The sequence below is a fragment of the Schistocerca cancellata genome, chromosome 4 (assembly GCF_023864275.1).
Source record: "Schistocerca cancellata isolate TAMUIC-IGC-003103 chromosome 4, iqSchCanc2.1, whole genome shotgun sequence".
Taxonomy (NCBI): Eukaryota; Metazoa; Arthropoda; class Insecta; order Orthoptera; family Acrididae; genus Schistocerca; species Schistocerca cancellata.
The window spans coordinates 811,300,529-811,320,697 of record NC_064629.1 but is presented as its reverse complement, the minus strand read 5'-3'; the positions used below and the strand labels follow the sequence as shown (position 1 = coordinate 811,320,697).

At 37.6% G+C, this 20,169-nt stretch overlaps 1 protein-coding gene across 2 annotated transcripts in view; it reads right to left on the bottom strand.

Annotated features, from left to right (window-relative positions):
• LOC126184782 (UPF0669 protein C6orf120 homolog) overlaps positions 1 to 20,169 on the bottom strand; it is a 67,376-nt gene that overhangs the window by 37,031 nt on the left and 10,176 nt on the right. The gene's annotated exons all lie outside the window — the stretch shown is intronic.

The following is a 20,169-nucleotide window of genomic DNA, read 5'->3' as shown; positions in this document are numbered from 1 at the left end:
GAAAGTTATAAACAGCTTTAGGGATTGTAAGGGCAAATTAGCTTGTTATCTTACCATTGACTACAAAGTTGATCAAATGTCAATATCAGATTGCAAATGTTTTTAACAAGTTCTTTTCTTCTGTTGGAAAATACATCAATGATCACTTCTAGAATCTCCAGTATAGATATATGGGCATTCCAGTTAAAGAAAGCATATACTTGGCCCCAACTTACAGCAAGGTCGCTGCAGGTCGCTGAAAGATTCAAAATCGGCAAGCTATGATGGGTTGCTAATCAGCACGTTAACCTGGTGCATAGACAACAAGTATGACAGCATTAGGGTGACCCATATTTCCCATGATCTACCATATTACATCAATCTTTCTTTAATCCTCCCAGCTCCCTTACTGACCGCCTGTTTCTCATGCATATTTTGTCCGTGATGAGTGTTATAAATATTAATCCAGTGAAGTACTATCGATAGCTCAAATTCCCTGATCAATAGATCTTGAAAAGTTTTTGTATAATAATCAATACTACTCTGGACATATACTCTTTTTTTGGAATGCAAAAGGATACAAATTGCTGACAAAAATTTTCCTAAGGAATTCATATACTGTGCAAAAAAGATGGACCATTATTTACAAAAAATATAGACCCAACTCAACCTTATCTGCATCATTATGGTAAATGAGAAAGTTATTTATACTAGACTAATGATGTTGCACAGTCAACACAACCCAATATCTGAAAATTGGAATGGCTTTACGAAAAAAAAAAGTCAACTTCAGTAGCTGCAGTACAGTTAACAGATGAAATAATAATTGCTGTAGAGAACAAGGAGTATGTTACTGGAGTCTTCCTTGATCTTGAAAAAGCTTTTAATTGTGTCATCACTACCATATTATTTGACAAGCTGTTGGATCTGGGTATTAGAGGAACTGGCTACGAGTTGACACAATCATATTTGCGCAACAGGAAACAATGTGTGTTGTTTAAAACAAACAGTGGGTCATTGAAATCCAGAATTTCTAACATCAAATATGGAGTGCCTCATGGTTCCATGTTGAGGCATCTTTTTTTTTATTTATGTTAATGATATAAAGTACAGTTCTCCTAGCTCTAAAGTGATACTGTATGCAACTGTGTGCAAACACAAAGCCTCTGACAGTCTGGAGGTGCCATACAACAGTGTTACTAATGAAATAGTCAACCATTTCAATGAAAGCCACCTAAAAGCAAGAGCTTCAACAACTGAAATAATCGAATTTAACACCAGAGAACTAACAGAAATTGCTATGAAATTATCCATGGGAAATGACATGGTAAAAAGGAAAAATGAACAAATCACAATCCAGGACAACTTCAAGTGGGACATGCATATATATATTCCTCAGTGTGTAAACTGTCTAAAAACATGTTTGCCATAAACATGATTGGCAAATATTGTAAAAACCCCATTCATTCATTATTCTCATAAAACAAAGTAGGCTTACATACTTTCTCTAGGACATTACTAAATCAAACCTGCAATGAAGTGTATATGTAAAACAATGCAGATGCTAAGTTCTCTAACTTCTGCACATTGTTTAAATTAGTTTTTGAGAAGATATTTCCAAAAGTAGCCACATCAACAGTAGCAGCTAAAGGAAAACGGATGGATAATGGCAGGTATTGAAAGTTCTTCCATGCACTTAAATTTCTCAGTTCTTTACAATAGCGGTACACTAATCCACAGTTTCTAGATTACTATCACAGGTTTTAAAAAAGGTACAGGAGGGTACTACTTGCTGTAGAAAAATTATTCAGTGATAAAATAATATATATAATGGAGAAAATAAAAGCAAAGTTGATGGGATGTCATAAAAGATGAAACTTGAGAAGGCAGGCAGAAGTATAACAGCATACAAACCAAAGATGGGGGTAAACAGAAAATCCTCAGAAATCCACAAATTCTGTAAATGAATATTTCTCTGCTACCGTAGATAAGTTGCTGCAAAATCTTTCTAAAACACTTGCAGCATCCACAATGATGTACACAACGATGATGTTTCCCCACAACAGATCATGAAGTCACAAAGACAATGCAGAAATACAAAATAAGAAGTCAGCATGCATAGATGAGGTTCCAGTCGCTGTTCTGAATGCATGCAAGGACAGCATACAAGCCCCATTAATAAACATAATAAATGAGTCAGTTAATTCAGACAGTATAAGACATGCAAAAAAAAGTTTTCTTTGATGATGGCAGAAATATCACAGCCACTGTTAAAACAGCAGAACTGCTATTAGTGAATGCAAATGATATCCTCAAGGACGTTTATGATTGATCAATACATAACAAATTAACATTGAACATAAAGAAAAGCAATATGCACTTCAGCATAAAGAAGGAAAAGAAGTCTGGTGCATCAAACATAAGTGATAAATATACAGATTGTGTAACAAACGAAGTTTTTAGGGATGAATATTGATTGTCAGTTAACACAGAGTGAACTGACAAAGAAAGAATATCAGTACATTACATTCTTAAGGTTTTATCATTACTTCATAACAGTAAGTGTCTTATGGTGGTGTACTGTTCCTACATCTTTTCTAGTAGTGATTTCTATTCAATTACATTATATGAATTCTTGCCTATGGTATTATTTTCTGGGGATCAAAGATACAAAACATGGACACAATTTTTAAAATGCACAGAAGGGCCATAAGATCCGAAAACAAAGGAAGTAGGTTACAGAACACTTGTTCACCCACTGCTTGAATATTGCTCACCAGTGTGGGATCCGTACCAGATAGGGTTGATAGAAGAGATAGGGAAGATCCAACAGAGAGCAGCGAGCTTCATTACAGGATCTTTTAGTAATCACAAAAGCGTTACAGAGATTATAGGTAGACTCCAGTGGAAGACTCTGCAGGAGAGATGCTCAGTAGCCCGGTACGGGCTTTTGTTGAAGTTTCGAGAACATACCTTCACCGAGGAGTCAAGCAGTATGTTGCTCCCTCCTACGTATATCTCGCAAAGAGACCATGAGGATACAATCAGAGAGATTAGAGCCCACACAGAGGCATACTGACTATCTTTCTTTCCATGAACAATACGAGACTGGAATAGAGAGGAGGACCGATAGAGGTACTCAAAGTACCCTCCGCCACACACCGTCAGGTGGCTTGCAGAGTATGGATGTAGATGTGGAGATGTAGAACAATAAATAGTAGTAGCTGGGCTAATTGTAAGGAATTTTTTTTTTTTTTAAACTAGGTATCATTACTGCATAAAGTGAGTACGTCAACCAATCTACTGTGCATATCAGGGAAAAAATTACAAAGTATTTCACTAATAGTTCTATATATAATCATGGAACAAGAGCCCATTTGGACCTACATTTACCAAGGGAAAAACAAAAAAAAAAAATTAAAATCAGTATTTCCTTTCAGGGAATAAAATTGTACAACAAATTTACCAAGGAAATGAAAAAGATTACTAAAATATGTATGTTTAAAAAGGCTGCTAAAAGTGCTTCATAAGCAGTGCAACTAAACAATTAAAGATAACTCAGAGTAGTAGTTAATTACGGAAGGGGTAACTCCAACAACCTATCACATTACAATACCTCATCACGATGTAATGTTTTTACAAGAAAATCATGTGTCAAGTTCTAAAGTGCACGACAGTACATCTCACTCATCATAGGGGGGTGCTGACTCAGCTTTCAGGTGGACTGTGGAGAGTATATGACAATGTGCACAGAGTATAGCTCACATGTTTGCGAGCCTGGAGTCAAATTTCCTAACAGACTGCAGTTAGTGCAAGGGGCACAGGAACATGTTCATGGTCCAGAAGCCACCAAAGGGAGCCCTTACTGTGTGCACTGCTGAAGAACAAAACAGAGTTTTACATCAATCATAAGTTATCTGAAGCAAACTATATGTGAGTCAAAGAACATTATGCAGTAGGAACCTATTGAATGGGGCAGTTCAACTATTTTGACATTGGCCCTCATATTCGAGAGAATGGAGTTTAATCTGTCCAACCAACCTGATTTGACATCTCCAAAATCATTTCAGGTAAATGTTGGGATGGGTCCTCCTTCAACACCACAGCCAACCAACTGTCCTACCCTCCTAAAGCATACTTCTATAATAATAGCATAGCATGGTAACTAGTATCTGTATACAATAGTTGAATATTAATACTATATATTAGAGATACAATTATTTTAAAAAAGGTTTGAAAATGGCTTATCAGGAGCTGGAACTGAGTGTCAACTAAAATTTATCACTGCACTCAAGCGTGTACAATGAACCTGACATACAGGGTGTGTCTAAACATTTATAACAAATACCAGGGAGTGAATCCTGGAATCAAAGCAAGACAAAAAGAGTTCCTACAAATGTATATCCTACAATGCAGTTCTGTACTATGTAATCTAAAAGAACTACTTTTTGCTCAACTTTTGAGTAGACTGAAAACAAAGCTCCCTAGAAATTACACAATGGATTTTTCTCTAAATTTTCATAGCCAAATGAGTACTGAGAAACAGACAGATGGGGTACATATATAATCTACATGGGTACTCTGCAAATCACATTTAAGTGCCTGGCAGGGGGTTCATTGAACCACCTTCACAATTTTCTATTATTCCAATCTTGTATAGCGGGTGGGAGGAACGAACAACTATATCTTTCCGTACGAGCTCTGATTTCCCTCATTTTATCGTAGTGATCGTTTCTCCCTATGTAGCTCAGTGTCAACAAAATATTTTCGCATTCAGAGGAGAAAGTTGGTGATTGGAATATTGTGAGAAGATTCTGTCACAAAGAAAAACGCCTTTATTTTAATGATGTCCAGCCTAAACCCTGTATCATTTCAGTGACTCTCTCTCCCATATTTCGCAATAACACAAAATGTGCTGCCCTTCTTTGAACTTTTTCGGTGTACTCTGTCAGCCCTATCTGGTATGGATCCCACACTGCACAGCAGTATTCTAAAAGAGGCCGGACAAGCGTAGTGTATGCAGTGTCTTTAGTAAATCTGTCACATTTTCTAAGTGTCCTGCCAATAAATGGAGTCTTCGGTTAGCCTTCCCCACAACATTTTCTGTGTGTTCCTTCCAACTTAAGCTGTTTGTGATAGTAATTCCTAGGTATTTAGTTGAATTTACAGCCTTTAGATTTGACTGCCCCCCATGAACCATGGACCTTGCCGTTGGTGGGGAGGCTTGCGTGCCTCAGTGATACAGATAGGCGTACTGTAGGTGCAACCACAACGGAGGGTTATCTGTTGAGAGGCCAGACAAACGTGTGGTTCCTGAAGAGGGGCAGCAGCCTCTTCAGTAGTTGGAGGGGCAACAGTCTGGATGATTGGCTGATCTGGCCTTGTAACACTAACCAAAACGGCCTTGCTGTGCTGGTACTGTGAACAGCTGAAAGCAAGGAAAAACTGGGGCCGTAATATTTCCCGAGGAAAGCAGCTTTACTGTATGGATAAATGACGATGGCGTTCTCTTGGGTACAATATTCCGGAGGTAAAATAGTCCCCCATTCAGATCTGCAGGCGGGGACTACTCAGGAGGACATTGTTATCAGGAGAAAGAAAATTGGCATTCTACGGATCGGAGCGTGGAATGTCAGATCCCTTAATCGGGCAGGTAAGTTAGAAAATTTAAAAAGGGAAATGGATAGGTTAAAGTTAGATATAGTGGGAATTAGTGAAGTTTGGTGGCAGGAAGAACAAGACTTTTGGTCAGGTGAATACAGGGTTATAAATACAAAATCAAATAGGGGTAATGCAGGAGTAGGTTTAATAATGAATAAAAAAAATAGGAATGCGGGTAAGCTACTACAAACAGCATAGTGAATGCATTATTGTGGCCAAGATAGATACGAAGCCCACACCTGCCACACTAGTACAAGTTTATATGCCAACTAGTTCCACAGATGACGAAGAGATTGATGAACTGTATGATGAGATAAAATAAATTATTCAGATCGTGAAGGGAAACGAAAATTTAATAGTCATGAGTGACTCGAACTTGACAGTAGGAAAAGGAAGAGAAGGAAATTTAGTAGGTGAATTTGGAATGGGAGTAAGGAATGAAAGAGGAAGCCGCCTGGTAGAATTTTGCACAGAGCATAACTTAATCATAGCCAACACTTGGTTCAAGAATCATGAAAGAAGGCTTTATACATGGAAGAAGCCTGGAGGTACTGGAAGGTATCAGATAGATTATATAATGGTAAGACAGAGATTCAGGAACCAGGTTTTAAATTGTAGGACATTTCCAGGGGCAGATGTGGACTCTGACCACAATCTATTGGTTATGAACTGTAGATTGAAACTGAAGAAACTGCAAAGAGGTGGTAAATTGAGGAGATGGGACCTGGATAAACTGACAGCACCAGAGGTTGTAGAGAGCTTCAGGGAGAACATTAGGGAACAATTGACAAGAATCGGGGAAAGAAATACAGTAAAAGAAGAATGGGTAGCTTTGAGAGACGAAATAGTGAAGGCAGCAGAGGATCAAGTAGGTACAAAGACAAGGGCTAATAGAAATTGTTGAGTAACTGAAGAGATATTGAATTTAATTGATGAAAGGAGAAAATACAAAAATGCAGTAAATGAAGCAGGCAAAAAAAGAATACAAACGTCTCAAAAATGGGATCGACAGGAAGTGCAGAATGGCTAAGCAGAGATGGCTAGAGGACAAATGTAAGGATGTAGAGGTGCATAACACTAGGGGTAAGATAGATACTGTCTACAGGAAAATTAAAAGAGCTCTTTGGAGAAAAGACAACTTGCATGAATATCAAGACCTCAGATGGAAATCCAGTAATAAGCAAAGAAGGGAAAGCAGAAAGGTGGAAGGAGTACATAGAGGGACTATACAAGGGCAATGTTCTTGAGGACAATATTATGGAAATGGAAGAGAATGTAGATGAAGATGAAATGGGAGATATGATACTGCGTGAAGAGTTTGACAGAGCACTGAAAGACCTAAGTCGAAACAAGGCCCCGGGAGTAGACAACATCCCATTAGAATTAATGACAGCCTTGGGAGAGCCAGGCCTACAAAACTCTACCATCTAGTGAGCAAGATGTATGAGACAGGCGAAATACCCTCAGACTTCAAGAAGAATATAATTATTCCAATCCCAAAGAAATCAGGTGTTGACAGATGTGAAAATTACCAAACAATCAGTTTAATAAGCCACAGCTGCAAAATACTAACACAATCCTTTACAGACGAATGGAAAAACTGGTAGAAGCCGACCTTGGGGAAGATCAGTTTGGATTCCGTAGAAATGTTGGAACACGTGAGGCAATACTGACCCTACGACTTATCTTAGAAAATAGATTAAGGAAAGGCAAACCTACGTTTCTAGCATTTGTAGACTTAGAGAAAGCTTTTGACAATGTTGACTGGAACACACTTTTTCAAATTCTGAAGGTGGCAGGGGTAAAACATAGGGAGTGAAAGGCTATTTACAATTTGTACAGAAACCAGATGGCAGTTATAAGAGTCGAAGGGCAAGAGAGGGAAGCAGTGGTTGGGAATGGAGTGAGACAGGGTTGTAGCCTCTCCCCGATGTTATTCAATCTGTATATTGCGCAAGCAGTAAAGGAAACAAAAAAAAATTTGGAGTAGAAATTAAAATCCATGGAGAAGGAATAAAAACTTTGAGGTTCACCGATGACATAGTAATTCTGTCAGAGACAGCAAAGGACGTGGAAGAGCAGCTGAATGGAATGGACAGTGTCTTGAAAGGAGGATATAAGATGAACATCAACAGAAGAATAATGAGGATATTGAAATGTAGTCGAATTAAATCAGGTGATGCCGTGGGAATTAGATTAGGAAATGAGAGGATTAAAGTAGTAAATGAGTTTTGCTATTTGGGGAGCAAAATAACTGATGATGGTCGAAGTAGAGAGGATATAAAATTTAGTGTGGCAATGGCAAGGAAAGCGTTTCTGAAGAAGAGAAATTTGTTAACATCAAGTATAGATTTAAGTGTCAGGATGTCGTTCCTGAAAGTATTTGTATGGAGTGTAGCCACGTATGGAAGTGAAACGTGGACGATAAATAGTTTGGACAAGAAGAGAATAGAAGCTTTCGAAATGTGGTGCTACAGAAGAATGCTGAAGATTAGATGGGTAGATCACATAACTAATGAGGAGGTATTGAATAGAATTGGAGAGAAGAGAAATTTGTGGCACAACTTGACTAGAAGAAGGGATTGGTTGGTAGGACATGTTCTGAGGGTTCAAGGGATCACCAGTTTAGTATTGGAGGACAGCGTGGAGGGTAAAAATCGTAGAGGGAGACCAAGAGATGAATACACTAAACAGATTCAGAAGGATGTAGGTTGCAGTAGGTACTGGGAGATGAAGAAGCTTGCACAGGATAGAGTAGCATGGAGAGCTGCATCAAACCAGTCTCTGGACTGAAGACCACAACAACAACAACAACAACAACAACAACAAGAAGATTTGACTGATTTATCGTGAAACCGAAGTTTAACGAATTCCTTTTAGCAGTCATGTGGATGACCTCACACACAAATTAATGAACATGATGTCTAGCTTTGCAAAAATATATTTAATTATTTGATAATAAACACGGAAATTAAGAGTTTATTATTGACTTGACAGAAAATTGAAATATTTTGTGACCAGCTGCTATGTATATGGAGTGTCAAAAAGTTTCTCTCTTCATGGCCTAGCTATTTTGTGCATAAAAACCTCTCTGCTTTCTCTTGCTCTGCATACTGTTATAATAATACACCACCCACTGACTTTTAAATATGCTATATTTCATGCTTTCTGAACACAACTTGGAAATAAAAAAGAAATTGAAAAATTAAGCTCAATGTTTTGTGAAATGATTTGTCAAAAAGTTAAAAATAAAATAGATTAGAGATATATTTGACATGCCTAACTTGCTGAACATGATTCTGAGCATCAGTCAAAGACACATCAAATGCGTGTCTAACCTATTTTATTTCTTGCTTTCAGACAAATCATTTCACAAGCCATTTAAACCTTTTTCCCAATTATCTTTTTTTTTTCCAATCGCCAAGAACAAAAATGGAAAAGATGTCATAACAAATTTACATAGCACAAACAAGGGCAAATACTTATCCCCGCACCACAGCAGTCAGTCACTAATCATCAACACCATACTGAACTAATGTGTAGTGTAAATTTATCCACATGGTTAACTGATGGACTGACAACTGAAATGGCCAGTGTACTTGGCCTTGAAAAATGAAAGGCTGGAAGGAAGTTGAGACTTTAACATCATGTCAGCACAATGAACAGTACTACTGCATAAGAAGGCTGGATTTGTTGCTAATCAAAAAGTCATGTTTCAAAAATAGAATGCTTTTATTACTCATAATATGATGTGTTTTGGACTTAGCCATTTACCATATACATGATAACATTATAACAGTAAGAAAGTCTGCAAAACAATTTTTTAGCAAATAACAAAGTCACATGGCTGCCATCAGGTGGCAGAATAGTAGCAACATTAGCACTGTACTTCGTTGCAAGACAGTGGATATAACAAAAGCTAGAAAATTAAATAATATAAAATTACAATGTAAATAAGAAGATGAATTAAAAGAGCAATACTGGCAATTTCAGATTGTAATAAAAAGACATGAAAGGAGCACAAAAGCTATTGCAGCTCTCTTTACAAAAACTGTAAAATGTACCATAACACAAAGATGCACACCTTTCCAAGAAACATAAAGATACAGTTTGTTACTGCTACTGGAAAATGTTAAGACACAAGCAAATGAGAATAAAACCAGCTGTCAGTGCAAACCAGATTTTGTATTTATAAACAAACTATTCATAGAACAGTAACAACGGTGTGAACAAAGTGTTCATAGCAGGGTGGGGTAGAGGCGAAGTTGTGGTGGTGGTGGTAGTGGTGGTGGTGAGAGGGGGGGAGGAGGGGGAATGTAATGGACCAAAGAGCTGTTACAGTTTAAGTAACAAATCACATTATGTAGAACAAAACATTGGACAATGATGAGATCTGTATCTATAATACCGATACAAAAATACAAGACTTGTCAAAAACCGTAAGTGTGCAGTATTATTACTGCCAGTATAAAAAGTTAAGACAAATGAGAATAAGATACAATGTCGATGCAATCTGGATACTTGTGTTCAGAGATAAACTAAAATACAATCATTACAACAGTGAGTACAGTGTTCATGGCAGGAATTGGGAGAGGAGAGGAAGGGGGGCAGGGGGAGGAGGGGATGCAACAAGTAAGAAAGTGTTATTCTTCATAAATTATATTCACTGTCAACCTTGACCACTTTTGGTGCCACATTCGCTACCATTTTGCCACCTGATGGTGGCAGCTGTGTGGTTTTGTTCTTTGCTGTTCATGTTTTAAACTTAAAAAAATATTTTGCAATCTTTCTTACTGTTATAATGTTATTAGTGTCTATTTGGCTATTGTATTTTTACGATTTAATTTCTTGGAATATGTTGTCAATTATGACAAAGTATGGCACCACCATCACTACTATACTGCCATCTGGCATGAATCTTTACATCCAAGTTTCATGTTAAGATTTTTCTCTAGTCTGCTTATGAGTCTTAAGTGAATATCTCATTGTTCAGTCTCAGAATAACATACTCTTCCAACACACACCACTAACACAATTTAGTTTACATCTGATCATGGATCTCCCTTGCACTCCAGTACCACATTAAAGGCATACTCAGGACGCAAAGACTTTCCATTAGTTAAAGCAGGCTTTGGACAAATTTAAGCCATATATTTTCTTAACAACCTGCCAAATGTGACCCTCTATCTGGTTACTTTAAGAAACAGATTCCTGACTGCCATGGTTCAACCAATTACAACTGCCCTGAACATGCCAGATGTCTTTTTTCAAGTGTCAACCATGGCTGAATGTCTTATTGCCGTTGGTGATTTGACGGCACACTTCAAGTCATCATTTATCACAATTTCTGTGAAAGTGTTGTGGCAGCACATGACATGACCACAACATATTATTTATTACAATTCAAACTTCATTTACGTTGATTAATATTACAAAATTTACCAAGTAATATGAGTATATGCTGTTAATTGCACTACCATGAATAAATCACCAGAAATTCATACACTTTAAGGTGCATTTCAATGACAGATAAGAACCATAAGATACAGTAAGATTTACAATATACTGTAGTATCAGCTCAAAGGTGTGGCTATCCTGTGCTACTGCCTAACAAGTTCCTTCAATTGAAACCCACAATTCCTCAACATTTACTGTTAGAACACACCTGTGAAACAGAGATGACAAATATATATTCCAAAATGTTCGATCAGCAGCAGGTCTTATGAAGAAGCAGGCAAGACTACAACAGTGATGGCACTGCTGAGTTCATGTTTATACCCAGAACCATGAGCACAAAGCTGATTCCAGAATTTAATGAAGGCACTTCTAAACTAACATTAGCACCTGCACCAGGTAAACACAGAAAAAAGTGAGCAACAGATTCACGTGGGCTCCATGCCGTGCTAAAGACATAAGTGGTAGAGCACTTGCCCGTGAAAGGCGAAGGTCCCGAGTTTGAGTCTTGGTCCGGCACACAGTTTTAATCTACCAGGAAGTTTCATATCAGCGCACACTCCGCTGCAGAGTGAAAATCTCATTCCAGATACAAGCACTTTGTGTTATATTCTCACTGCACCTTATTACTTCAGGTACTGCACAGCATACTTGACTCAATCGTGACCTGCATCTCTACTGGCGAAGATTCTATGACAGATTGTACTGTTACTGATTTTTGAATGTGTCTTTTCAGGTTGCTTACCTACACTAATAAAGATCATGGCTGTACTTGTATTAGATACAGTGATCATCACCCTGTAATTGCACGAGTGTGCTTCAATAAATATGTTAGCCATAATGGCACAGGCATGCATAAATAATTTAATTTATTTTCCTCATGTTATGTGGGACCATATGAGGGAGAGCTAAAAACAAGGAATAAGTCATCACATAATTGACAGAAGTGTCAATCCATACCAAGTGGTTCAGCATTGATTGCTTGATCATCTCAGAAAAAATTGATATTTGCTAGATGAGCAGCCTAATGTTTAGTGGACTCAACAATATTTTTTAAAGCTTTCTGCTGTTTATCATTTCGAAACAGCGGCCACTTTTGTTGCATTTGAAAGCATCTGCATTTTTAAATTATTCAGTAATGCGTTGCCCCATGCCTTTCAAATCAAAAGCATTTAGTTTAGCACACTCTGATCTACAAATTAAAACCATTACCACCCAGCTGAATGTATTCTTAAATACATTTTTAATAGTTAAAAATTACTGGCCACAAATTAAAGAAATTCTATTTTTGAGCAGTAGTTCTCCAAAGAAGGAGTAATTTCTCAGCCTTAATACTTTCTGCACTATACAGTACAGTTACTTTTAATTAGTATCAATGGTGAGAAGCTTAAACTTAATAAAAGACAGACTGTTTTATAAAATGAATTTTTATTTCTTTTTTTCATTTTTGGGCCGTCAATATCTTTGTTACAGAACTAGATAAAAATCTAAGTTACACATTTAATAGACCTTTATGGTATCAAACTTCAATAAAACTTTTCAATTTATAGAAAAGTCCAATGAACAAAACTATATTACAAAACCAATAGTCAATGGACTCTCAGACCATGACATGCAGTTCCTTCTGCTAAATGTTAATACTGAACAGGATATAAAATCTGTTAAATCTGAGTTCAAGAGGGTAATCAATGAGCCAAAAATTGATTATTTTAGGACACTCCTCAGAGACATTCACTGGACTGATGTTTACAGTGCTCATGGCATGAATGAAAAATATAACACTTTTGCTAATAAAGTGCTTACCTTATTCGAACACTGTTTTCCCCCAAAACTTACCAAGGTTAGAGCAAAGTCTACAAAGAAGCCATGGATTACTAAAGGAATAGGGGTATCTTGTAAAACAAAAAGAAAACTGTATCTGTCAGTCCGAAACAGTTCCGATGTTGATGCTATAGCACATTACAAGAAATACTGCAAAATATTAAGGACTGTAATACGGACATCAAAGCAAATATATTACACGGAAAAGATAGTCATATCAGATAACAAAATAAAGACAGTATGGGATATAGTGAAGGAGGAGACCAGTAGAACCGGACATGAAGAGGAACAAATAGCATTAAGTGTAAATGATACATTGGTGACAGATGTGTATAGTGTTGCAGAACTTTTTAACAAACATTTTATAACTGTTGCTGAAAAGATGGGGTTGTCAGGTTCAGTAGATGCTGCTATGGAATACCTCAGACCAGACATTTCAAGTAACTTCAATAATATGAATTTGACCCTCACTACCCTAGCAGAAATAATGTCCATCATAAAATCTTTAAAATCAAAAACATCTAGTGGATATGATGAAATATCAACAAAGTTAATTAAAGAATGTGATTCTGAGCTAAATAACATATTAAGCTATCTGTGTAACCAGTCATTTATCAGGGGAATATTTCCTGAATGGTTGAAATATGCTGAAGTTAAGCCACTGTTTAAAAAAGGGAGATAAAGAAACAGCATCAAATTTCTGTCCAATTTCACTGTTGCCAGCATTCTCAAAAATTTTAGAAAAAGTAATGTACAATCGGCTTTATAACCATCTTATCTCATCTTATCTTATCTTGCAGGCAACTGGTATATTTTATGATCTGTCAAAGTCATTTGACTGTGTAAATCACAATATCCTTTTAAATAAATTAGAATATTATGGTGTAACAGGAAATGCTGCAAAATGGTTCAAATCTTATATCTCTGGCAGGAAACAAAGGGTGTTATTAGGAAAGAGACAGGTACCAAGCTATCAGGCATCATCCAACTGGGAACCAATTACATGTTGGGTCCCACAAGGTTCCACTTTGGGGCCCTTACTTTTTCTTGTGTATATCAGTAACATTACCAGATGCCAAGTTCGTTTTGTTTGTTGATGATACAAACATTGCAATAAATAACAAATCACTGCTTCCTAGCCAATTCTTTGTCACTAAACTTTGTAGAAACACACTACATGCAGTTCAGAACTTGTAAGGGGTGTCCCACAATTATATGCCTAACATACAATGGACAAGCAGATAGAGGAAGTGGACAGTGTTAAATTCTTGGGATTACAGCTTCATAATAAATTCAACTGGGAGGAGCACACCACAGAACTGCTGAAGCGTCTTAACAAATCTCTATTTGCAATGCGAATTGTGTCAGACATAGGGGATATAAAAATGAAAAAGCTGGCATACTATGCTTACTTTCATTTCATAATGTCATATGGGATTATTTTTTGGGGTAATTCATCAAGCCAAGCTAAAGTTTTCCGGGCACAAAAACGAGCAGTAAGAGTAATATGTGGTATGAACTCAAGAACATCCTGCAAAAGCCTGTTTAGGGAACCAGGGATACTAACTACTGCTTCCCAATATATTTATTCCTTAATGAAATTTGCCATTAAAAATATATCACTTTTTCAAAACAACAGCTCAATTCATGGAATCAATACTAGATATAAGAATAATCTTCACAAGGATTTAAAGTCACTTAGTCTTGTACAAGAAGGTGTGCATTATTCAGGAACACACATTTTCAATAACTTGCCAGCAGCCATAAAAAGCTTAAAAACCAATGAAATTCAGTTTAAGAGAAGCCTAAAGGATTTATTGGTGGCCAACTCCTCCTAATTCATTGATGAATTTCTCAGTAAAACCAACTAATATGATTTCTGCACAATTTCAGTGCAGTAATGTGTTCATTGTAAATGTGTGTGTGTGTGTGTGTGTGTGTGTGTGTGTGTGTGTGTGTGTGTGTATACACGCGCGCATGTGCGCGCATGTGTGTGTGTGTGTGTGTAAGTACAATTTAACTTCTGCACCATTTCTGTGCAGTAATGTGTTCATTGTATTATAGTAGTTGTATTACACGTTTATTACCTTATAAATAAATAAATAAATAAACTTTTTATTTTAAATTCAGTGCATCAGTATTTGTAAAATTACTCTTTCACACAGTGTTCATTAAAAAATGACGATCATTCCACTTGGGACCAGTGGAATGGTACATTAGCTTATTTGTTTTAGCTGTAAATATTTGTCATGTATTGTTGTTTTTCTGACATGTTCTACATCCTGGAGGACCTCCTCATTATAGATCAATTGGAATGAAAGTAAATGTAATCTAATCTAAAAAATATGAGTCAAAAATATGTTTTTAACATTTTTGATATATAGCTTACAGAATACAGTGTACCAATTATATAATTTCAACAAATCTAAGATTACTTGTTTTTCTTTATTGAAAATGAGCCACCTAATTACATTATCTTGTTCTCACTTTCTTTGCTTGTACTATGTTATTCAATGAACATCTGAGAAATTTCTTCACCCAGCCTGGGCATTAGGGTAAAAGTTCACCCTGTCACAACTGTAAATTCCATAGGACACATCTTCCTCAGTACATTTTTAACTGGTATCCAAACTTGATCCTTCTCAACTTTTTTAAACAAGGTCCTAGGTCCTGGTGGGTGGTACAATGAACATGCACATCTTGATTTTTATAATCAATATTATCTACTTCGGCAGTCCACCACTGTTCATCATAAACACAAGCCACTATGTCTGTATTTTGCAGTGTCAGTGGTGCAAGTTTTCCATATTGGTGAAGTTTACTATAAGGGGATGTTGATGTGAACTTACACTTGAGGAAGTTGTGTGACTGGGATATAAAACAATGACAAGTGTTGAATCATTCCTCCAAGGCACTGGCATAGAGTTCTCATATTTCTTCACATTTTACAAAAACGTAGCTAATTTTTTACCTGTTCTTTACAGAATTTAAACAGTTTTGAGGTGTCAAGATCTCGTTCTCATAGGTCCGCAACAGACTAGCTTTTGTGACAGTTTGCTTTGTTGTACCCCTGATGGCTCACACACATTCTTCCCATGGCAAATAGTCCATTTAAATTGCACAATATTAACCTTTTTATCTTAGAACCTTAGTACCATTTTCTTTCACAGAAACAATCTTTTTTGCAGGCATCAAACAATTGTTATTGTCATCTTCATAAAACCTAATAACTTTTTTGATCATGTTTCCATCTATCAAATTAGTTGCATTTCCCTTCTGTAATGCAGGTAGAATTCCCTCTTCTTCCATTAAATGTCTTGTTAATTTAACCGAACACTATGACACATTAAATTAGTCACTAACTTTTGCTAAACTGTAAGAATTTGGCAGTAAACTGATAATTTTATCCTCTTTGTTTGAAATATGAAATTTAGGTTTCAGCGTTTCTATCAAATCATCATATTTCTTCAGTGAATTTTTAGAACTTCCATCACATTTAGTACAAATCTGCTTTTGAAATGAAACTTCCAAATTGTTTTTGACTGTAGCTGCCACTTTCTCTGTTCTTCCATTAAAGACAAAATGTCTTTGTTCTTCACTTAGTTTTCTAATTTTACTAGCATGTGATATATTTAGAATTTCACAAGCTGAATCTACTGTTTCTTACAGTTTCTGGTAAGTCATAAAATTCTTTACCTGAAATATCACTATCCCTTTCTTTGTTAATTACAAACATCTTAAAATAAGATGTTGAACGCAATGATTTTCCTGGTATTATAATGATAAAAGCACTTTTATTTTTACAACAATGAGCAAACACTATTTCTCTCAGACCTTTTGTTGTAGGCTTCCTACATTTCTTAAAAGGGCCCAAGCATGCCTGGCCAAAAAGGTGGTGAAATATACACTCCTGGAAATGGAAAAAAGAACACATTGACACCGGTGTGTCAGACCCACCATACTTGCTCCGTACACTGCGAGAGGGCTGTACAAGCAATGATCACACGCACGGCACAGCGGACACACCAGGAACCGCGGTGTTGGCCGTCGAATGGCACTAGCTGCGCAGCATTTGTGCACCGCCGCCGTCAGTGTCAGCCAGTTTGCCGTGGCATACGGAGCTCCATCGCAGTCTTTAACACTGGTAGCATGCCGCGACAGCGTGGACGTGAACCGTATGTGCAGTTGACGGACTTTGAGCAAGGGCGTATAGTGGGCATGCGGGAGGCCGGGTGGACGTACCGCCGAATTGCTCAACACGTGGGGCGTGAAGTCTCCACAGTACATCGATGTTGTCGCCAGTGGTCGGCGGAAGGTGCACGTGCCCGTCGACCTGGGACCGGACCGCAGCGACGCACGGATGCACGCCAAGACCGTAGGATCCTACGCAGTGCCGTAGGGGACCGCACCGCCACTTCCCAGCAAATTAGGGACACTGTTGCTCATGGGGTATCGGCGAGGACCATTCGCAACCGTCTCCATGAAGCTGGGCTACGGTCCCGCACACCGTTAGGCCGTCTTCCGCTCACGCCCCAACATCGTGCAGCCCGCCTCCAGTGGTGTCGCGACAGGCGTGAATGGAGGGACGAATGGAGACGTGTCGTCTTCAGCGATGAGAGTCGCTTCTGCCTTGGTGCCAATGATGGTCGTATGCGTGTTTGACGCCGTGCAGGTGAGCGCCACAATCAGGACTGCATACGACCGAGGCACACAGGGCCAACACCCGGCATCATGGTGTGGGGAGCGATCTCCTACACTGGCCGTACACCACTGGTGATCGTCGAGGGGACACTGAATAGTGCACGGTACATCCAAACCGTCATCGAACCCATCGTTCTACCATTCCTAGACCGGCAAGGGAACTTGCTGTTCCAACAAGACAATGCATGTCCGCATGTATCCCGTGCCACCCAACGTGCTCTAGAAGGTGTAAGTCAACTACCCTGGCCAGCAAGATCTCCGGATCTGTCCCCCATTGAGCATGTTTGGGACTGGATGAAGCGTCGTCTCACGCAGTCTGCACGTCCAGAACGAACGCTGGTCCAACTGAGGCGCCAGGTGGAAATGGCATGGCAAGCCGTTCCACAGGACTACATCCAGCATCTCTACAATCGTTTCCATGGGAGAATAGCAGCCTGCATTGCTGCGAAAGGTGGATATACACTGTACTAGTGCCGACATTGTGCATGCTCTGTTGCCTGTGTCTATGTGCCTGTGGTTCTGTCAGTGTGATCATGTGATGTATCTGACCCCAGGAATGTGTCAATAAAGTTTCCCCTTCCTGGGACAATGAATTCACGGTGTTCTTATTTCAATTTCCAGGAGTGTATTTAAGTACTTCATTTCATGGTGCTTGCAAGTTGACTTAACCTCTGAGTCAACTCTTAAGTCAAACAAGACGTTTTATTTTTCACTGTAATCTACAGTTAAAGTAATGTCTTCCGCAAACACCCCATACATAATTTCATAACAAGCTTCGTTAATGAGACTGCCACTGAGACTCCATTTTTCAACTGCACTGCACACTTGAGTACCTCATATTTAACTGAGTGCCAGTAGACAGCTGTTGGTGGAAGGGGGAAGACGACACACAGAGTTGTATAGGCTTGTCTGTCAGCCTGCACAGACTTCCATATGCTGTCTTTTAGCCTGCTGAAACTTTCAGGAGAGGATTGTCTCAACAAATAATCATTAGTTACTTTAATTTGATGTGTTTAAATCATATAACTGATGTACTTCATTCCAACAGTCTAGATATCACTGGTGTCAAAAATGTATTTCTGACTCATATTTGTAATTTTTGTTTCGTAACTTCCAAATGAGTTTCAAAGTTGAAATTTGTACTCAAGTTTGACATCATAAAGATTTATCATGAGTGTAATTTTGAGAATTTTATCTGGTCCCCTAACAATGATATTGCAGGCCATAAAATGAAAAATTTTAAAAATGTATTTTTTAAGAATTGTCTACTTTTTAAGTGTAATAGCAAAAAAAAAAAAAAAAATATTAACACTGAGAAATTACTGCTCCTTCAGAAAAATGCTGTTCCAAAATTGATTTTTCAAAATCTGTGGCCAATAACTTTGAGCTATTAAAATATATTAAGGAATACATACAGCTTAATTTGGGGGAGGGAACCACAGACACTTGTGGGGAAAAACAAACCTTGAGACCTGAAATGAAAGTGACTGTTATTTCTAAGTGATAAACTTTTTTTTAAACAAAAAAGGTCTTTTGAGTCCACTAAACATTAGGATTAGGGCCACCACACAGTAAATATCAAATTTTTCTGAGATGGTCAAGCAACCAGTTATTTTTTTTTCCTGGACCACTTAGTATGGAATGACCAAGAAAGCAGATATAGTAAATGAATAAATAATGTCAAAAAACATGAACACAATATATTTGCAATAGAGTATATGACTAAACAATGCATTACAACTAAAGGATGGAAACTACTGTGAGGAAATTGTGGGAATAATAAAAGGAATGTGTCACCATGAATCCACTCAACTTAGATGAGCAAAACTGAGGTTCATCACTCATAATTTTTAGGTCTTCTAGAAGCCCACTTTAAATGGCAAATGCAGAATAGTTAGAATAGTTTACATATTTCAATACAATAGTTTCAATCTTGTAATGTAATCAATCGTCGGAAATAAAGTTTATCTCATGTGAAAAGTATGATGCCCGCAGTGGAGAGTTCAGGTAATTTCATTATGTTGCCAGAAAATGTGTTTAATTTATTTAATTATGAATATTTTCTTTTATGGTAAATAATGGACTTGTTTAAGATGTTAAATGCTGTATATTTATGTGCATATTTATTTATATGTGTCTTTGGAGTTTATTAAGGTCAGTAAACCAAAGAATCTAGAATGCAGGAATGTCTGCAACTTCCGGGCACATGTTGGATTGCCCACCACTTCTTTGTCAGTATTGGAGGGAGATGGACGTGTTTATGTGACAAGTGCAGTATAATGGATTTAGAGTATCAATGTTCATAGTGAAAATGGTGTAGTTACTAACAAAAAGTACAAATAAATATAATTTTTTGCTGAAAGTATTTCAGATCCGGTGGCGTTTATTTCAAACAAGAAGAATCCCCAGGCCATGCTTGTTGGAATGATTATTTTGCAGACAAAACTTCGAGAACCCCCTAGACAAACGAGATCTGCAGTGTATAATCTTTCAACAGGTACTAAAAAATAGGTCTTGCTGAAATTGTGCTGGAACTAGTCATATTATTCTCAT